At 40.9% G+C, this 19612-nt stretch overlaps 6 non-coding genes across 6 annotated transcripts; 3 read left to right on the plus strand and 3 right to left on the minus strand.

The window, feature by feature from the left end:
- The first annotated feature begins 6815 nt into the window (after nt 1-6815).
- On the plus strand, nt 6816-6887 carry TRNAW-CCA (transfer RNA tryptophan (anticodon CCA)). The gene has a single exon. It is a non-coding gene; the product is annotated as a tRNA-Trp (tRNA).
- A 1121-nt stretch (nt 6888-8008) lies between these two features.
- On the plus strand, nt 8009-8080 carry TRNAM-CAU (transfer RNA methionine (anticodon CAU)). The gene has a single exon. It is a non-coding gene; the product is annotated as a tRNA-Met (tRNA).
- Nucleotides 8081-9666: 1586 nt separating this feature from the next.
- TRNAR-ACG (transfer RNA arginine (anticodon ACG)) lies at nt 9667-9739 on the minus strand. The gene has a single exon. It is a non-coding gene; the product is annotated as a tRNA-Arg (tRNA).
- A 339-nt stretch (nt 9740-10078) lies between these two features.
- Nucleotides 10079-10160, minus strand: TRNAS-AGA (transfer RNA serine (anticodon AGA)). Its single transcript has one exon. It is a non-coding gene; the product is annotated as a tRNA-Ser (tRNA).
- Nucleotides 10161-13738: 3578 nt separating this feature from the next.
- On the minus strand, nt 13739-13811 carry TRNAR-UCG (transfer RNA arginine (anticodon UCG)). The gene has a single exon. It is a non-coding gene; the product is annotated as a tRNA-Arg (tRNA).
- A 1936-nt stretch (nt 13812-15747) lies between these two features.
- TRNAW-CCA (transfer RNA tryptophan (anticodon CCA)) lies at nt 15748-15819 on the plus strand. Its single transcript has one exon. It is a non-coding gene; the product is annotated as a tRNA-Trp (tRNA).
- The last annotated feature ends 3793 nt before the right edge of the window (nt 15820-19612 follow it).

A 19612-nucleotide genomic window follows, 5' to 3' on the forward strand; every position in this document is an offset into this window, starting at 1 on the left:
CACAAGGAACTACATTTCCCAGGCTCCCTTGCCCCATGGCTTCTGGGTTAGCCAATGGCAGGACTGACAAAAGATTGGCATGCAGGAGGAAGGCAGAAGCCAGGAGATTCTCCTCCCTCTCTGTTCCTGCAGCATTTTCTACCGCAGCTGCATCTATTCTCTGACTTGAGATCCTGCCTCTGGCATCTTAGCTCCTGCTGCTCATCCCGGGGCATCCAGTGTTGTCGTCCCAGTTCCTGCTCTGGGCTCTCATGCCACCTCTTCACACTGTCCCTCTGTCTTTAGGAGTGATAACAGCTTCTTGCTGTGGCTAATCTCTGGGTTACTCTCCTGTGAGTTCCAATCCGGGCAGCCAGTTCGTTTTGCTCTCAGTGTCTTTTAAATTCAGCCCAGATCATCTGCTCCTCGTAGGCAGGTAAGGCGGTCTTTTGTATGAAATCCTACCTCAGAGGGCAGACTGCCTGAGGACTCTTCAGTTTAAACTTTAATTTTCTCTGCTGTAACGTGAGGCTACTGACACTGCTAAAGTCCACTGACCAAAAGCCTCTAGGAACACACCTGTGGTCAGAGTCAGGTTTATTTAACTCTCTGCGGCAGGGAGAGCGCCCCCTGGAGGAACCGTGAGACATCTGGCTAAGAGGGAGCTGGGAGAAGCTTCTTATTCTCTGGAGGGTGTAAGGAAAACAGGCTTCAATTCTCTTTTATTTTTGTTTTTGTGAGGAAGATTAGCCCTGAGCTAACATCTGCCACCAATCCTCCTCTTTTTGCCGAGGAAGACTGGCCCTGAGCTAGCATCAATGCTCATCTTACTCTACTTTATATGTGGGACTCCTGCCCCAGCATGGTCTGACAAGTGGTGCATAGGTCCGTACCCAGGATCTGTACTGGCGTACCCCGGGCCACCTAAGCAGATTGTGCAAACTTAACTGGTATGCAATCAGGCTTGCCCCAAGACATCAGTTCTGGAGGGGGTGTTGTCAGGAAGCAGGGCAATTCAGTGACTATCTCTAATTTTTACCTAGGAGGAAGGAGAAATAAAGTGGAACTGGAGATGTCATTGGTCAGGAAACACAGTCCCTCTGCTAAGCTGGAAAAGGGGATATTTATTTATTTTTGTGATTGCAGAGTGTCCTTATCTCTTTCCTGTTTCAGACATAGTTATGGAGTAATCTCGTCTCCAATTTGTTCTATCATAGGTAACGGAGTAGCCTTGTCTGGTTATTGCTGATACTGTAAAAAAGTGTTTATATTCCATCACCCTGACTTTTAGCTTCCAGCTATTAGGACGATTTTTTTCACGTTTTCACACCAACCTCACAGACTTATTGTGAAGATCAAATATAATTATGTAACAGCATTTGAAAATTCAGAGAAATGTTTTTGGCATGTAGTGAGTGCTTAATAAATATCAGCTTCTTCTTATTGTCATTACTGCTGAGAAAATGATAGGCTAGACCTTAGTGATATGCTGGAGGCAGCTTATGCTAGCTCCTGGGAGCCAATTGTGTACCTGTCTTCCCAGCTCAACATTCATTGACTTCAACTGTAGCTTGAATCAGCTATGGTGGGAGAATGTATGCCATGGAAATTGGCAAATGCTACATACTAGAATAGTGTTTTTCCCTGGTTATCAAGCATTTACTAGCGTGCCACTGCCTGGGAATGACATGTGAAAATGGAGAGGCACTTAAAAAAACTATTTGCCCTAACCAGAATGAGGAGAAGTTGACAAAGCAGTCTAAAATAAAGTTATACCTAAAATGAAGTCCACATTAATATGGGATTTTTAGGGTTGTATTACACTTGCAGAAGAATACGACCCATTAATTTATTTCTGCTCAGCTTGGATTTTTAGACTGAGAAAGTAAAGTGCTGGAGGAATCCTAAATTAGTTTACAGAAAAATTATACATTATTAATAAGGTAATAATTTTTAGAATCTAGGAGAAATTTGTGTATTTTCTGCCATATGTGTAGCATGTGTGTGCTAATGATTGCTATCACCTAATCACTTAGTATATTATGGGAATGCTATAATAATGTGATTTAGAGTTTAAGTACTAGAGCGTGGGAGACTAATAAACAAGGGACAATAAAACATTATTGTATTAGTGATATATTAATGATACAAGTTGCTGTAGTTGCTATAACACAGAAAACCATAAATGTCAGTTTTTCAACTCAATTAATGTTTGTTTTTCTCCCAGGCAACATCTCATGCAGATTTTCTGGTTGGTCTTCACATGGTTGCTCACAGGCTATCGTGTGGCCCTGGAGTGTGGGGCCATGGAGTCCTCTGCTGGATCCTTGGCATTTGACAGACAGAAAGGGAAAGAGAATGAGAAAGAGAGGAGAACCCATGGGAGGTTTTCCTGGATCAAGCTTCAAAGTTGTGAACTGGCTAGTTACAAGAATTCTCACATTTCATTTTCCAGATCTCAGCCACGTGACCGTATCTGATTGTAAGGGAGGCTAGGAAATGTAGTTTAGAGTGAATGTTTGTGTCCCCTCAAAACTCATATGTTGAAACCTAGTCCCCAGTGTGATGTTATTTGGAGGTGGGGACTTAGAGGTGAGAAGTCCCGTGAATGGGATCAGTGTCCTTATAAGTGAGACCCCAGAGAGCTCCCTGGCCCCCTCCAGCGTGTGAGGACACAGGCATATCAAATCTGCCAGTGCCTTGATCTTGGACTTCCCAGCCTCCAGAATGGTGAGAAATAAATGTCTGTTGTTTAAGCCACCTAATCTATGGCGTTTTTGTTATAGCAGCCCCAACAGACTAAGACAGTTGTGTTTCCAAGAGGAAAATGAAACAGACTTTGACAAATCTACGATAGCAGCCTCTGCTACAATAATTGACCATGTGCTCTGTGTCACAGGGGATCCACACCAAAAAGAGGGACATATATCAACTCTGAGAGACCGATTTCTTAGAGAGGCTGCCACCTGTGTGGGTAAACTCCCTGGTGTTTGTTCTTAGAAGGGAGCAGTGGACACCATGTGGTGGTGAGGGGGGTGTGGCAATCAATGAGGATACACTGTGTGGAGGGCAAGCTGACCTCCCAGACAGACCCCTAAAGAGGATATATCTTAGCTTTTAGTTTAGTTATTTTTAAAAGATAATAAATAAATAAGTAAGTAAAAATATACAATATGCTAAATGCTGATAAGTGCTACAGAGAACATTAAAGCAGGGAAAAGAGATAAGGACAGTCAGAGGTATGCAATTTTGGGAACAGTGGACAGGGAAGGTGACAAAGACCTAAAAGGTGAGGGGACATGCCATGAAGATATCTGATGAAAAAGTAGTCCGGGCAGAGGGAACAGCAATGCAAAGGCCCTGAGGTGGGGCCAGGCCTGGTATGTTTGAGGAGCATCCAGGAAGTATTGGGGAAATGAACTAATCCTGCCAATAAAGGATGCCTCTGTGCCACTTACAAGAGGGAGCACGATTTATGACTTAGTTAAGCATGATCAGATTTACGTGTGTGTAAGCCAGCACAAAAGGAGTTACAGAGTCTGGAAAGAATTCACACAAATTTATCCAGTAAAAATAATTTACACGGCAAAATGTATCCAGTGAAAGTTCCATTTCCTTGAGAGACAAATGGATGCAACTTGTGTGTTTTGTACACCTCAAAAGAACTTCCTGAGTTAATTTCAGATGTGTGTGTTTACAGCCAAGGTCAGAAGGCCATGACCTTGCATGGTAAAATCAACAGGTGAGACCTGAGCATATTATATTCTTAAGGAGACGGTTCTTAAGGGAAGGAAGGGTGAAGAGGGTGTTGCCTCTCTTCTCAAAGAAAATTTCATAATTTTCCCCTTACTGAAGCCGCTGTGGCTGGGGCAGAGTGCTGAGGGGAAGAGGTGAGATCACAGACGTACGGGTGGGCCCACCAACCTAACACACAACACGTCCACAAGTTTTCGTTTTTCTGCTTCAGAAGAGGGAAATGAAAAGCCATCATGTTGCACCTCTGTGAATGCCTTTTCTAACCTCCAGTTCCTCCTTATTTCTTTCTCGCTGCCTTTGTCTTTTCGTTAGTTTTTTAAAACAACTTTTTATTGTGGTGAAATATACATCACATACAATTTGTCATTTTAACCATTTTTAAGTGTATTATTCAGTGGCATTAAGTGCATTTACATTGTTGTGCAACCATCACAACCATCCATCTCCAGAACTCTTTCATCATCTTAAACTGAAAATCTGTACCCATTAAACTCCCCATTCTGCTCTCCCCTTAGCCCCTGGTAACCACCATTCTACTTTCTGTCTCTGAATTTGACTATTCTAGATACCTCATATAAGTGGAATCATACAATATGATACAATATCACAGAGATAACATCTGTCCGAGCCCCTGCTGTCAATTCTTTTGAGTAAATACCCGAAAGTGGAATTTCTGGATCATAGGGTAATTCTGTATATTTTTTTGAGGAACTGCCATACTGTTTTCCACAGTGGTTGCATCATTTTACATTCCCACCAGCAATGCATAAAGGTTCCAATTTCTCCATATTTTGTCAAAACCTGTTATGTTATTTTTTTCCTTTTTAGTAGTAATCATCATAATGGGCGTGAATCTTTTAATTAGGTTTAAAATACATAGTTACACTTGACCTATGTTTTTTATCCCAAACACAAATTCATGTTGGTGTTTAAGAGGCAGTCTGGAACCTAGCTTACCTACCAGGTCAAGCAGACTTAAGGATGACCCACTGCAGGAATCAGGAGAGATCCAGCCGAGAGGGGAGACTGCTGGGAGGAGGTGGTAGCAGACAAGTGTGTTCAGGTGAGCAGTCAGGAGGCGGCCCCACAAATATTTCAATGGTATGTCTTATCAAAGAGGGTGTGAAGATCTCAGAAATGAGATGTATGACAGGAACAAAGATACCTAGAGATCCAGACAAGCCACTGATACCATGGTAATCTGTCAGCAGGTGGGTGACGGTGGGCAGGAGACAGCCTTTGAAAGGGGCCTGGCATAAAATAAAGGGCTTATTTCTTAGATCTTCAGGACTGGACCCAAGTTTCTGTAATAAGTACTAGAGAGAAACAGGAACACGGACACAAGACAAAGGCAGACATCAGAACCATGGTCTGTATTCAAAATAAGCAATAAGGGTGAGTTGGTGCTAAGACCCAGAGTTTGAGGGATCCTGAAAACTGTCTTGCCTGACTCTCAGATTGGAATAGAGTAATTAGCAAAACCAAGTCTACAAGACTGGGATGGTGGGTCTCCAGCTCTGGGAAACAAAAAGCTACACAGGCTGCAAAACAAGGCAAGGAATGAGAGAAACAATTTCAACATCAAGGTGCTCCAGGAACTTGTTACTGAGACTGAATAACAATGTAATTTTTAAACTGTTATCCAGCCTCTCTTCAATATTAGCAACAATTGATTACAAACAACCAGACAGAAATCTGCTGTGCCATGAATTATCATTAAGTATCAACTAAAACAAATGAATAAAGAAACTTCTGTGAGTTAAAGTGTTTCACTGAGTTTTTAATTCCAGTTGCCATTTGGAGTTAATAGTAATTTCCAGATTCATCTGTAGTCCTCTCTGATTGTATCTGCAACCTGGCATGATAGCCATTTGTACTAAGTTTTTTATTTTCCTTATAAAAAAAAGAATATTCTAACATCTGAAATAAGCCAGTTCATTTAATTCTGTTTGATGACACCAAACTCTAAATCTATGGAAGAAACTAACAATTGACAATTGTCAGGTCCCCTGACCACGACCCCACAGAGGGACTATGTTCGCTTGTTAACAAGGGAATACTCACATATAACCTACCAAGAGTACTTTGCTATCTACAAAAATCAAACTCACACTCCTTCAATCCGGTATTTACGATCCTTTACAATTCCCAGCCCGAACCCTGGGCTCTAGAACGATTTTTCAAGATTAAGAAAGAGAAACTTTAATTTTCAGAGAAAGGTGCGTCTGTTTTACAGTAGTGGATCACTTTTCAGAATATCTCTTTCTAGGAGTTCCACTATTTGGGGAGATGGTCTGCGTGTAGATTTCAGGTCTCCAAAAAGTTTCGCTGAGATTCGAAGCCCCGGTCTCCAATTTCTTACACAGGCGCTTTAACCGGCCAAACCACGGTGCCAGAAAGACCTACCTGTTCCTGGAAAAATAGATTTCTTGCTCTTTTTAGGGGCAGTTTCAGACCCAGTCATCTGATTCTGAAGAACTCTGGTAGTATGAAATCAATCACGTTTCCGGAACTAAGGAGAGCCGAGGGTGCGGGGAGACGCAATTATCTGGGAAGATGGGATGCGGTACAAATCAAAAAGGCCAGCCCCCTCGTGAACTCGTTTTACTGAAACACTAGTTAGAATCTAGTCAGCTCTGGAAACAAATTCAAAACCCACCCTGGTCAGCGTCCCTGAACCCGGGATGTCGGGCGGGGGGAGGGCGAGGAAGGACACATTATTGCTCTTAGCTACCTTCCCTACCCGCACCCCGCCCCCGCTCCGAAGCAACTGACCTTAAACCGAACTTCTATATTTCTAAAAGGACAAAAACAAAAAAAAAAAAACTCAAAACGCCTCTTTTTAATAAATATGGAGAAAAATAGGGTAAAAAAAGAAGAATGAAATAGACCTGAGAGAACTGAAAATTGAAGCAATTCAGAGGCAGAGGGAATCAGGGAGTGACTGGATGGATAGAAGTTTTGATCTAGAAGGAGGCAGCCAGCCATTATTTTGTGTTCAGCTGCGCGGTCTTCACCGAGTAGCGAAAAGTAATTCCATAGATCAGGTTGACAGGTAAAGAAAGTTAGGACTCCCGTAGGACCTCGTGGCGCAACGGTAGCGCGTCTGACTCCAGATCAGAAGGTTGCGTGTTCAAATCACGTCGGGGTCAATTATTTTAGCGTCTATGGTGGATACTGGTCTGTGAAGGGAAATGTAGACGAAGAAAAACATCCTTTCCCTGCTTTCTCCAACCTTGGATGCCTTCCTTACAATGTCTTTAAAAAGTAAATAAATAAATAAGCAGGCATACACAGGAATATATAATATTGTTGTATTTGGGGGCTTATTTCTGGATGCGTAGAGACACTTTTCTCTTCTGTTGCAAAAGTTCTGAATGTCACTCTTCACCAATTCGTCCATGTTCCCAACCCTCCTGGCCTTCTCTCCACGCTCACTTCTGTGCTCGCGGACCCATCTCTTCATCCACATCTCTCTCTCCAACCTTCAAAGCTTAGCAGATCTTCTCAGACACCTAGTCTGGTTCTAGTGGTGACCGCAACGCACCTACTTCACACCTGGGTCAGCTTTTCCTTGTCAGAGAGGTTACAGAGCAAGCACATCCTCCGCTCTCTGCGATTCCCTTACCCTGGCAAATCACAGGAGTCAGTTCATTTCCAGAGGCAGAAAACCTGAACACAGGTTTTGTTCGTTTGTTTTTGTCAAATTGAGACCATAGAGAATGAACCTTGACATCAGAGAAAGTTAATCCTCTGGGCTAGAAGTTCCATCAACCCCTTAAAACTCTGTGTAAAAAAAAATGTGCAAGAATATGTGTTTTTTTCATGCTTGGGGCTTAAGATTCCGCACCCCGCCCCCACCTCCCACCGCCGCCCCTAACACATTATGAACCATTACATTACAGCGTGGAAGAAAGGGACAGCACATTTGTTTCATCAGTCTATTATTTTGTATAACTTAGAATGACTTTAAAACATGACATTTGGGATATCAACAGGTCTTTGTTATAGATGTGACGTACGCATTCACATAGTACACAGTAACAGACATTATAATCATGTCTTTGTGCACCGAAGGAGGATATCCAAAATAACCTTTTTCCATTTCTTATTAACCGTTTTCTTAGTAGGTAGTTCAGGCTCATGGCCATCGCATTACAAAAGACAGATAATTGCTCTGGAAAAAAGAGAAGACATTTAATTCTACAGATTAAAAAAAAAAAAGACAAACCAGAGACAAGTGGAATTCTGACTGCAGGGTTTATCATCTAGTAGCAGAGTGGCGCAGCGGAAGCGTGCTGGGCCCATAACCCAGAGGTCGATGGATCGAAACCATCCTCTGCTAGGTCTAATCATCTTTTTCCCCTGAAAGAGATCTGCAGAGAAAGGAGGAGGAACCAAGTACAGTCCCCATGGGGACCTTTGGGGCAGGGAGCAGAGAGAGGGAAGAGGCTGTTGGTTTTTGTTACAAATCTTGTGAAATGTTTGACTCTTTAAATTATATGTATGTAAAAAGGATAAAAATTAAAATATAACAAAATTTGGTGTGGGCCCTCTATCTTCCTTGGTGAGGTGTCAGTTAAGGTCTTTGGCCCGTTTTTTTAAGCATAAAAAAGATGCCCTACATCATATGTCATGAGAAAAATGCAAATTAATACAACAATGAGATTCCACTACACATCTGTTAGCATGTGCAAAATCCAGAACACTGACAACACCAGATGCTGTCGAGGATGTGGAGCAACAGGAACTCTCATTCATTGCTAGTGGGAATGCAAAATGGTACAGCCACTGTGGAACACAGTTTGGCAGTTTCTTAGAAAACTAAACATACTCTTACCATACAATCCAGACATTGCACTTTTTGTTATTTGCTCAAAGGAATTGAAAGTTATATCTACACAAAAACCTGCACATGGATGTTTATAGCAGCAACAATCATAATTGCCAAAACTTGGAAGCAGCAAGATGCCTTTCAGTGGGTGAATGGATAGATAAACTGTAGAACATCCAGACGACAGAGTATTATTCAGCATTAAAAAGAAGAGAGCCACTGAGCCATGAAAAAACATGGAAGAAATTTAAATGTATATTACTAAGTGAAAGAAACCAATCTGAAAGGCTACATATTGTATAATTCCAACGACATGACATCTGGAAAAGGCAAAACTATGGAGACAGTAAAAGGATGAGGGTTGCCGGGAATTAGTGGGGGGAGGGAGGATGAATAGGCAGAGCACAGAAGATCTGTTAGGCAATGGAAATATCTTGCATGATACTACACTGATGGATATATGGCATGTATAATATATTTATATATACATATAAATGTGTATTTGCCCAAACCCATAGAATGTACAACACTAAGGGTGAACTGTAAGGGAACTATGGAGTCTGGGTGATTGTCATGTGCCAATGTGGGTTCATGAGTTGTAACAAATGTAGCACTCTGGTGGGCCACGTTGACAATGGGTGAGAATATACATATGTGAAGGCTTGTGTACCTTCCTCTCAATTTTGCTGTCAACGTATAACTGCTCTAAAAAAAAAAAAAGTTAAATCTTAGAAAAAAGAGAGAGAGAGAAAGGGAAAAAAATTGCTATCTAGAAATCTTGTCTTTGTGAAATTCCCAATCTTAACTCTCATAGAGTGATGCGTTTGAAAGGTCTTCTCGTATTTTTGTCATCTAATGTGAGGATTGGTCAATTTTGAAAACAGTCAATTTAGCGACGTGATTTAAAGAAAATTTATGTACATAAAAGGAGAGTAGTAAACTATAGCTGGAACCTGTATTATTAACATACTTGTAGTTTTGTGTAAAATGATATTATAGAACAGAATTAAAAATAAAAAGATTTTTTAAAACATATAATACAGAGGCCTAGGAAAGATGGAATTTGTGGAATTCCACAAAGCATAACCAAAAAACCTCGAGCCAGCCAGGAGTCGAACCTGGAATCTTCTGATCCGTAGTCAGACGCGTTATCCATTGCGCCACTGGCCCACCCACAGGCAGCATTTTACTTACACTTAGGGAAAAATGAAGTAGTCGAATTACTGTTACTCTAGATATGAATGTATGAAATCTTTTCTTTCAACTGCCTTTTTTCTGATCAACTAGGATTCGAACTCCAAAACATAAGAATTGAAACAAAACAAAGTTTTATTGGTTCCTTTGTTTTAGTTTACTCTTGCAGTATGATTCCTTCGTAGTCCAGGAGAACTCCATTTTGATGTAACTCGTAAAACATCTGAGAAAACGTTTAATATGGTTACATGGAGCTCTTAACTGAAAGTCAATTAGACCGCTCAAACAGGACCTGACCGCCTAAAAGTCAACTTCCGTAGTCGGCAGGATTCGAACCTGCGCGGGGAGACCCCAATGGATTTCTAGTCCATCGCCTTAACCACTCGGCCACGACTACAGATGCTAGAAAGCTTTCTCAATGTCCTCCATGTTACTATATACCATTTTTGCTACGCTACTTAAGGATTTAGTAATAGCAGAGGGCAAGACAAGGGATCCCAGGTCCCATTAATAAAACCGGAGAGCAATCAACAAATTTCAATTCCAGTATGGGGTAAGCTGAAAATGTTCTTTGGATCTTTTTTCAGAAAGCAAATCAGCGATATGTTGTTATAACTTTAAAAATCCTCATATTTTTTCCAGAGTAGGAAATTTTTCCTCAATAAATAATCTGACAAAGATGTTCCTTATAGATATCGTATCTCTTCAGACACCCAGTCCAGCGCCTGGAATACAGTAAGGGCTGGACAAATGTCAGCTGCTATTGTAACCATCATTTTTAAGTTCAAGAATGAGGAGCCACCAAAATGTTCCACAGAGAAGCCTATCTCCTGTCTCTTAGTAAAGCTCAAAATATTTTAAAGCAGCAGATAGAATGTTTTTGAGTGAAATAGGAAGGTAGAAAATATTTCTGAGAATCAAGTCCACTTTACTGCGTGGGGCCTTCTCTCACTACGGGAAGAACAACTGTGTCAGACACTCCATGGATAATAGTTTAAAAATATTTGCAAAGACCACCTCTAAAGCAAGAACAGAACCCCAGGATCTCCACATTACTTAAACTACACAACCATTACCGCAATCGTATCTGTATGTGTATGTGTGTAGGTATATTAGTGTGCAAGCAGGGGATTCTGTATTTGATCAATAGTTCCATTCTATCAACAGAAGGATAGGGCATGATTGATAAACCACTGCTTATGTGCTGATGGATTAGAAATCATCTCCAACCAAGGTCTCTCTTCTGGGCTCCAGAATGCACAATTGTCCTAGTTATTTCTTTTTGCATATGCATGGGCATCTCAAAAGCAATACATCCCAAAATGAATGCTCCATCCTTTCCCCCCCAAACTCGAACCTCCTCCAACAGCCCAAATTTTTGACAGGAGCACCCAGGTACCAACACCAAAGACTTTGAACTCCCCTTCTCCTTCTTCCTCTCCTTGACGCTCTACCTACAGGCCATAGGTTAACCAGACCTTCAATTCAGCCTCCTAATTATTTCTCAAATCTGGTTCTTCCTCCCAAACCTCAGGCCCATTTTGTTAGACCAGGTTCTTGCAGTTTCTCGTAGGAGTTATTGCAACAACTTCTTAGAAGTCTTTTGGCCTCCGATCCCTCATCCCTGAACTGACTCATTCATTTCTTCATTCTTTCAACAATTTTATTCTGAGCACAATCACAGCAGAAGCACTTTGCCAGGTGCTGCTCATTCAATGGAGAACCAGAAAAATATGGCCAATCCTTTGAGGGATTTCTAGAGTAAACAATTACAGAAGTGAACATTTAGAATTGAGTATGGCGAGAGAGCTCCAGTGTGCCATCGTAGCCCATAGGAGGAGTGCGAGATCCCAATCGTGATCATCTTAGGTGGTTGCCTGACAAGTCATTCATCAGACTCCAAGGGTTCTGAAGAAAAGTTCCAGTTCTACCTTCATTATCTCTGAATGGATAAATGGGTACTCAATAAATATATGGAATGAGTCGTATTAAGTTCAGATCTAAAGGATGTGTGGGAATGGACCAAATTGGAGAGAGAAGTTGTAATCTAGACCTAAACTTCACAGAACATGAGAGAAACTGAAGAAAGTTCTGTCCTGCTGGAATATTAATTTTTGAAGGAGTACTGGGAGGGGCACCAATGAGAGATAACACCAGAGATGTAGTTTAAGACAGATTATGCAGGTAGGGCTATGTCAGCACCAACTGGTGTTCATCCGAGACTGTAAATCTGATTGTGTCTCCTCCCTCCTTTAGTCTTTAAAGGTACTCTGGCTTACAGGAAAGATCACAAATGGCATAGGAGGCCCTCATCATAGGCATTTGTCAAGACTTCTCAGCTCCCTCTCTGGCCACTCTGTCAAGGGAGCCTGGGACTCCTGAGGCAAGGAAGGATCTTTCATTCCTCACATGGCACTAGTTTCTTCATGCTGACCTTCTGCCTTCTCTCCTTGGAGCCCTGTGCTCTTCCTTCAAGGCCTTTGTTTAAATAGGACAGCTTCTACCAAGCCTTTTTTAAAAGTTCAAACTTTTATTATAAACATTTTCAAACATATAAAATAATTGAAAGAATAGGGAATTATCTGTATAGCCACCACCCAGATTCAACAGTTGTTAACATTTTGCCATATTAGTCTTATCTACTTTTTTCTGCTGAATCAAATGAAATTCATTTGCAGACATCATGACACATCACACTTATGTACATAAACGTGTGTTGCCTAAACACATCTTATAAAACCACAATATCAGTATCATAACTAAAAAATCTGGCATTCTTTATAAAAACATGTAATGTCCAGTCTTTCTCTAATATGTCTTTTGGAGCCAGTTTTTCTAGCCAGGATTCAATCAAAGTTCATTCATTGCATTTGGTTGTAATGTTTCCTTGATTCCTTTTAGTTTAGAGCAGTCTCCCAGGTTTTATTGCTGTTGTTATTTTGACATTGACTTTTTTAAAAGTCCAAGCCAATTGTCTCGTAGACTGTCCCACGATCTGGATTTGTCTCATTGTTTCCTCATGGCAACTTTTAATTTATTCCTCTACTCTAAACTAGAAGTTAAGTCTGAAGGATTGATTAGATCCCTTTGATTGATTAGATTAGATTCAGGTTAAAAAATTGGGGCTTGACCCTGTGTACTTGATACAGTACTTCACATCAGGAGGCCCTTGTCAGGATATCCTGCTGATACAGAGGATAAAATGGTGCTTTGGCACCATGCACATATTTCCTAGTAACCTTTCTTAAGGGTTTTAAGATCGTTAATGCTCTTTGCCTGAGTTTGTTGTTTCTCTGGGGATTGCAGATGAGGAGTCTTCTAATTCTACCATTTTCCTTTTCTCAAACATGTTGATCTTTTTCGTGCCTTTCCCCTCCCCCAGTCTTCCCTAGGCTGCTTCACATTCCCCGTTATAACAATCCTGGAATGCAGGTAGGTTGGCGCTAAATAGTGAAGGGCTCTGTCCAAGGTGCTTGCACTGTCGTGGAGTGGGCGGGAAGAACTTGAGAGACGTTGTGCAGCCTCTAACGTCCGTAGTAGTTCTCACACTCGAGTGTGCATAGGACTCACTTGGATAGCTGGTTGGAACCCAGATTCCCAGGCCTCACCCCCAAAGATTCTAATTTTGTAGTTCGAGGGTAGCACTGATAGAGAAGAGGGACTGGCTGGGCCTTTGCATTTCTAAGAAGCTCCTAGGTACTGCCACTGGTCCGCGGACTAAATTTTGAGTTGCGCCCATTCGGAGAATGGACAGTGTGCTGATATTGTGGAGAGACAGAGAGAGATAAACACTTAGAGAGGAAAAAGAGGAAAACAAAGGAAGGAGTGTGGAGGAGAAATACATGGAAGATGAAACCATTAAGTTGAAGTGGAAAGAGCATGTCTGATTACCTATTTTAACCGAGAAAATAGAAGCAGTAAGTGGCAGAATGAATATTTTGGGGCTTCTTGAATTGAAATAAATCAGCCCCACAGCAACCACGAAGGGATTCGAACCCTCAATCTTCTGATCCGAAGTCAGACGCCTTATCCATTAGGCCACGTGGTCCTTCCGTGGGACAAGTGGTGTGTGGGAAATTTGTTGAAAGAAAATCTAGGCGCTATAACTTTAATATAGTGAAATTATTATTGTAAGCCAAGGCATTTCCAGCACCTAAAAAAATCTTATTCTAGTTGGGGAAGCAAGTTGAATCTAATGGTCAAAAATACTGTAAAGTTATAACCGAGATAACTACCAAGCAGAGGAACGTGATGCTACAATAACTAATAAGAGAGGGCTTTATCTTTTGTTGGCAATCGAGGAGAAAGGCCAGAACCAGGAAGGAACGCTTGAGCTGAGAGCTGAAGCAGAAGCCAGCGGATTGCTTTATGTACCCAGGGAACCAAAGTTGTCTTCTAGTGCTTTCTGGTAAAGATTGTGGATTAAACACAAGAATTTACCTTGCGCACTCCAGAAATCCCGCTCTAAAATGTAAATTCAAACAAGGCAAAAAATTCTGCAGACGACATACCAGCAACAAAATTTTGTAATCTGGAAAGCCGATTAAGATGCAATAGTCGCTTTGTCAGACCTGAGAAAGCTGAATTCTAAACAAGTAGTTTGGGAAAAGCAAAGAGGCAGTCAGATGTACACCACAGAACCTCCACCGTCATCCCCCATGCCACGTTCAGGAATTGTCAGCAGTAGCTTCGCCTGGAAACTGCCTGTTAGGAGCTCAGTTGTGTCGTCCCCTCACCTTCATAGGTTGAAGCCCTAACCCCAGTACCTCAGAATGTGACTGTATTCAGAGACAGGGCTTTTAAAGAGGTAAAGTAAAATGAGGTCGTATGGGTGGGCCCTGGTCCAATATTTCTGGTGTCCTTATAAAAAGAGATTAGGGCACAGCCGCACAGAGGAAAGACCATGTGAAGAAAGGGAGAAGACGGCCATCTGCCAACCTGCTGACAGGATAGAGCTCAGACTTCTAGCCTTCAGAACTGTGAGAAGATAAATTTGTTGCTTAAGCCACCCAGCCTATGGTACTTCGTTATGGCCGCACTAGCAGACTCATACATTGCCCCTCCTCCATCGCGGAAGAGGACAAAGTGTATTTTCTTCAGAGAGGAAAGTATCTGGTCTCTAGGCTGGACCAGTGATTCTCAAATTCCCACCACCCCCCCCCGCCATTACAATCACCTGGAGGACTTGTTAAAACACACACTGCCGGGACCTGCCCCCAGAATTTCAGATTCATTTGGTCTGGGATGTGGCAGAGAATTTGCACTGCTAACAAGTTCCCCCCGATACTGATGCTTCCGGTCCCGAGAGCACTTTTTGAGTACCACTGGGCTGGGGGAAGATCATGCACAGGGCTAGCAGAAAAATGATAAGAGCTCAATAAATATTAGCGATTTGCTCTGAGTTGTTGAGAGCTATGAATGGCACGGCTACACTATTAGAGACCAGAAGGCTCACGGATTCCAAACGAGAAGTGAGGGTTTCCGGAAGACCTGCCAGTTGCGCTAGGGTTTGGCGGATCAGCAGCCTTTCCACAAGTTGAGAAGGGGCGGGGCGTGTGCTGAGAAAGGAGGGGGGTGGGAGGTGGGGGGCAAGGCTGGGAGTCTGCTTCACAAGAGGGAGTAGTCTAGTGAATTTACAGGAAAAGCAGTAGTTCAAACTTCGTAGTCATTCTTATTCCTGTTTCACTGTGGATATAAACCCAATATGTACACCACTTTTCTCAAAGCAGGAACGTTTCGACAATTGGAAAGATTGAACGTGAAAAACCACTGGGTTTTCCCCATATGGAGCATTTGGGTTTGGGGGTTAATATTTAATCAGGTCAATCCCTTATCTTTCTCAACGGAGTATTAGCGAAGCTGTGGATAGTGGGGAGAAGAATGATCAAATCTACCAATAAAAAAAAAATAAATCTTTAGAACCCTGGGGAGAGGAGAAAGGATTATTTAAATCCTAATACAGAAGAAAAACACCTTGTGCCCGTGACCTCGTGGCGCAACGGTAGCGCGTCTGACTCCAGATCAGAAGGTTGCGTGTTCAAATCACGTCGGGGTCAATTGTTATCACCTTTTTGGGAGGGAGAGAAGTGAAAAGCAGGGCGACTTGCCTCAGGTATGTATCGTTGACCTTGAGAGCAGTCAAGGTTTCCAAGACCGAGTTGAGACAAAGAGAACAGATTATCTGCTCTTATCAGCTGTTCAATGGGATGCATTTGTGATTCCACTTTTGCCCTTGGCTTGCCATTGGAATTCTAAAACGGGGGAACGAATTGCCCCAATGGGCAGTGCATCTTTTGCGAATTTCTTCAACGGAGAGATTTAATTTAAACACTCTCCTCTTTGGCATCAGGGAATGCAGTCTTCTGGTTTCCCTTTCTTCTCTGATCGCTTCTTCTCCCATCCTTTCGATGAGGATCAAGGCTGCCCCAGGGAGAGAAGCCCAAGGCATCCTGGCCTACACGCAGATCTATAAAAGAGCATGTTACTGTATCTAGCCAGTAACAATTTGGTGAGCCTGCCAGGAGGTTTTGCCTGTGGCTTCGTGGCCCTGGGTCACTGGGATTTGCTGGAAAGCAGTCCAGCAGCTGCCCAGGTGACTTGCACTATGGACTACCCCCAGTAGTTTCCATCTGACTTGGCACTGCTGACCATAGGCTCATTTTCTTATGGTGAGGAAACAGCCTCTAGATTTGTTTGTTTGTTTGTTTTTGTTTCTGGTGAGTCATGGACTCAATCTGCAATAGGGTAAGTCACCTCAGGGACACCTGTGAACTTCCTTCCCCTCCATCCAGGGTCCTTCCATTATGGCAGGGCCATCTGTGGTCCCTTCCATTCGCAGAGAGGCTGTCTGGGTGCACGTTCAGAGTGGGAAGAATTGTAGGGCTTTCTACCCTAAATCTTGGAACCAGTTCACTGGTGTCTGGTTTTTCTGTGTCTGGATCTGTGTATCTGTCCATCTCTGTGTCTGGTTTTTAAGAAAAGTGTTAACATGGGAGGTGCTGCATCTAGTCCACCTAAGAGCCCCTTGGGAAAAGTTTTGACTGATTGGTTGACCTGTAGTTATAAGCTAATGTCTAAAAATGAATGATTTTCTTTTGTAACACCAATTGACCACATTATTCTTTATAGACTCTGGAGAGAAAAGGGTCAAACAATGGATCCTTAAGTTGGAAAAACTTTTAGAAAGCTCTCATCATAAACAGCTGTTTTATTGGTACCTACGAAAAGACCAAATTAAAAGGAAAATACAATGACTAGTCTTACAAACTTAATCAAACTTGGGGGGTCTCAGCTTCTTCTCATGGTCTTACAGAAGCTGATAAAAAGATTATGTTAACAAAGAGAAATCAGAAACGGAAGAGTCACAGGACTTGTCCCAACAAGATGAAAATCTTTAGCTATTAAAAAGGAAAATGGGATGAATAGAACAGATATAAATAAAGTTAAAACAAAGGTTTTAATAAAACACAGCCTAAGGTTGGGTGGGCTAAAGGGACCCCCCCCCCCCGCCTTTGGCCCCTCTAACGTTAAAGGGCATCAGACAAACCTGTCCTATTAACTCCAGTTTGAAAAAATTTAAAGAGTCAGAAGGCAGAAATCCCAGTGAGAAACATGACCAGCAATTGTTTGGGGCAATAGTTAGGTTGCTCAGGTTGATAAGACTATACAGATTAAAGTGTTTAAGCTAACATTATATGAAGAGGTTACGTCAACTTTGCCTGTATGGCTTTTTTGGAAACAGATGTTCCCTCTGGCCAGAAAGGCTTCCCGTACACAGTATTGTAATACCAAACTTGCTAATGAAATTCTAATATAAGTTATAATTAGAGGTATAAAAGTTGATAAAATTAAAATAAAATTTTATAAAAGTTAGTATATTTAAATGGAGCAATTTCAGTTTACTGAAACGGGTGTATTTACGTACGCAATTGGAAAAAGCCAGTTACAAAGTTAAACAACAAATAGGAAGCCTATTTTAATCATTTGAGGCTTCTAAATGAAATTGGAAATACTTTACTGTCTCTTTAGAAGAAAATAATTAAATAATTAAGCATGCCAGCAGCCAAAGCCAAATCTGTTGCTCCTCTCTCTTCTCTTACTGAGTGTCCCCACTTCAATTTCCCCGAAATTCCTGATCTAAAAGTAAAGAGTGGAAATAAGTAAACTTTTGAGATAACTTAGAATTTTAATGGCCGTTCTGGGAAAGCTGTGTTTCAGATGAGTCCACCTTTAAGAGCCACCCTTGGAAGAGAGGATTCACAATTTCTCATAATGGAATGCAGTCTTTGATTAATATGCAAAAGCTACTAAAAGACAAAGTTATTTAACATGATATAAAATGATCTTTGGAAAATGGAAGCCTGGATAAGTTTGCTGGTTTGATTGAAAATAGGCATATCTTTAAAGCTATCAGCATTGGATATGATGCAGACATACAGCCTGGGTTTACTGGTCAAATGAGCTCTTGTTATCTCTGTTACAAAATCTGTCAGCAAAAGAAATAACTGAAAATAATAGCTGATTTTATTTGCTGTCTCATGAAGATTTTGTAGACCATCTAAATATACTTGTTGAAGACAGGTAAACTAAATAAATGTAAAAGAACATAAGTTTTTGGAGACACTTTCTAACAATAATTATGTGTTATAGTGTATGCACTTAAAACAATTTAACATAATGGCTAACTGCTTTAGTGTCACACAAAGTCTTTGAGGGTAATTGCTACGCATAATTGCTGAAAAAAATAGTTGAGATAAATAAAAATTTAGATAATTAAAAATAAATAAAAATGAATGTTTTTGAGTACAATAATTATGTTTTATGGTCTGTATACTTAAAAACCAGCTCCCAATTTTTTTTTGATAACTTAGAACTTTAGAGTTCTACTAAATTAAGTTAAATGATAAAATCTATTGAGTATCTGGGAATTTTCTCATAGGATGGAACATTAAAACATTGTTGTTGAACATGTCTAAGTTTATCTACTTTTGGCGTCTTATTACAGAGACACGAACAAGTGTTTGGGTCTTAGTAAACACGCCTTGTGTTTTCTTACCATGAAACAACAGGCTTCTAAAAATTATGAAAACTGTTTAAAATCTTGATATAAAAGACAGTTCATAGTTGCTTACCTTTTTGGTTTTTACTAGGGTCTGTAAGGGTTAAAGATTCTAATTAATATATGTAATTAAAGCTGCTAGAAATTAATAAGACAAACATCTTTGTATTCAAGAAAAGTAAAATGTATGTTTTCAGTAAAGAAAGTATAAAGAATAGAAGTATTTTTGTTTGTTGGGTTAAAAAAGATAAATTTATCCCGAAGTCCTAGGGGAAAAAAGAAAACATGGGACAAATTCTGAATGTAAAAAATAAGTGACAGAAATTTGTCAAAGTAAAACTTTGAGAAGTTTTGCGCATGGTCAAGTTGGCTGAGGCTAAATAAATGAGTTTCAATATGAAAAGTAAATTGGTGCAAAAATAAGAATTTCATTTTCTCTCTCAAAGGATAATTTACTTGAACTTGTGGTCTGTTCTTGATAAAAAGGTTATAAAAAGTTTTTCTTTATTTTTGAGTAATTTTTGACAAGCTTCCCCCCCCAAAAAATTTTCAAGTCCTGAATAAAAGTGTTCTTTTGATCTGGAGGGGGAAAGAGAGTTTCTTTGGGAATTTTCAGAGGGCCCCTGAGACTTCTTGGAGAGATTTGCTCTCTTCCTATAAGGAAGAAAATACTGAACTAATTAGGCTTATATGGTTTGTTAAATTACATGGGAAACATTATCAAATAAGTGATAATAAACTTTCTTAAGTGGTATTATGTGAGTAAATGCTATTGATATAGGTGTTTAAAA

This window comes from Equus quagga, chromosome 15 (genome assembly GCF_021613505.1).
Source record: "Equus quagga isolate Etosha38 chromosome 15, UCLA_HA_Equagga_1.0, whole genome shotgun sequence".
NCBI lineage: Eukaryota > Metazoa > Chordata > Mammalia > Perissodactyla > Equidae > Equus > Equus quagga.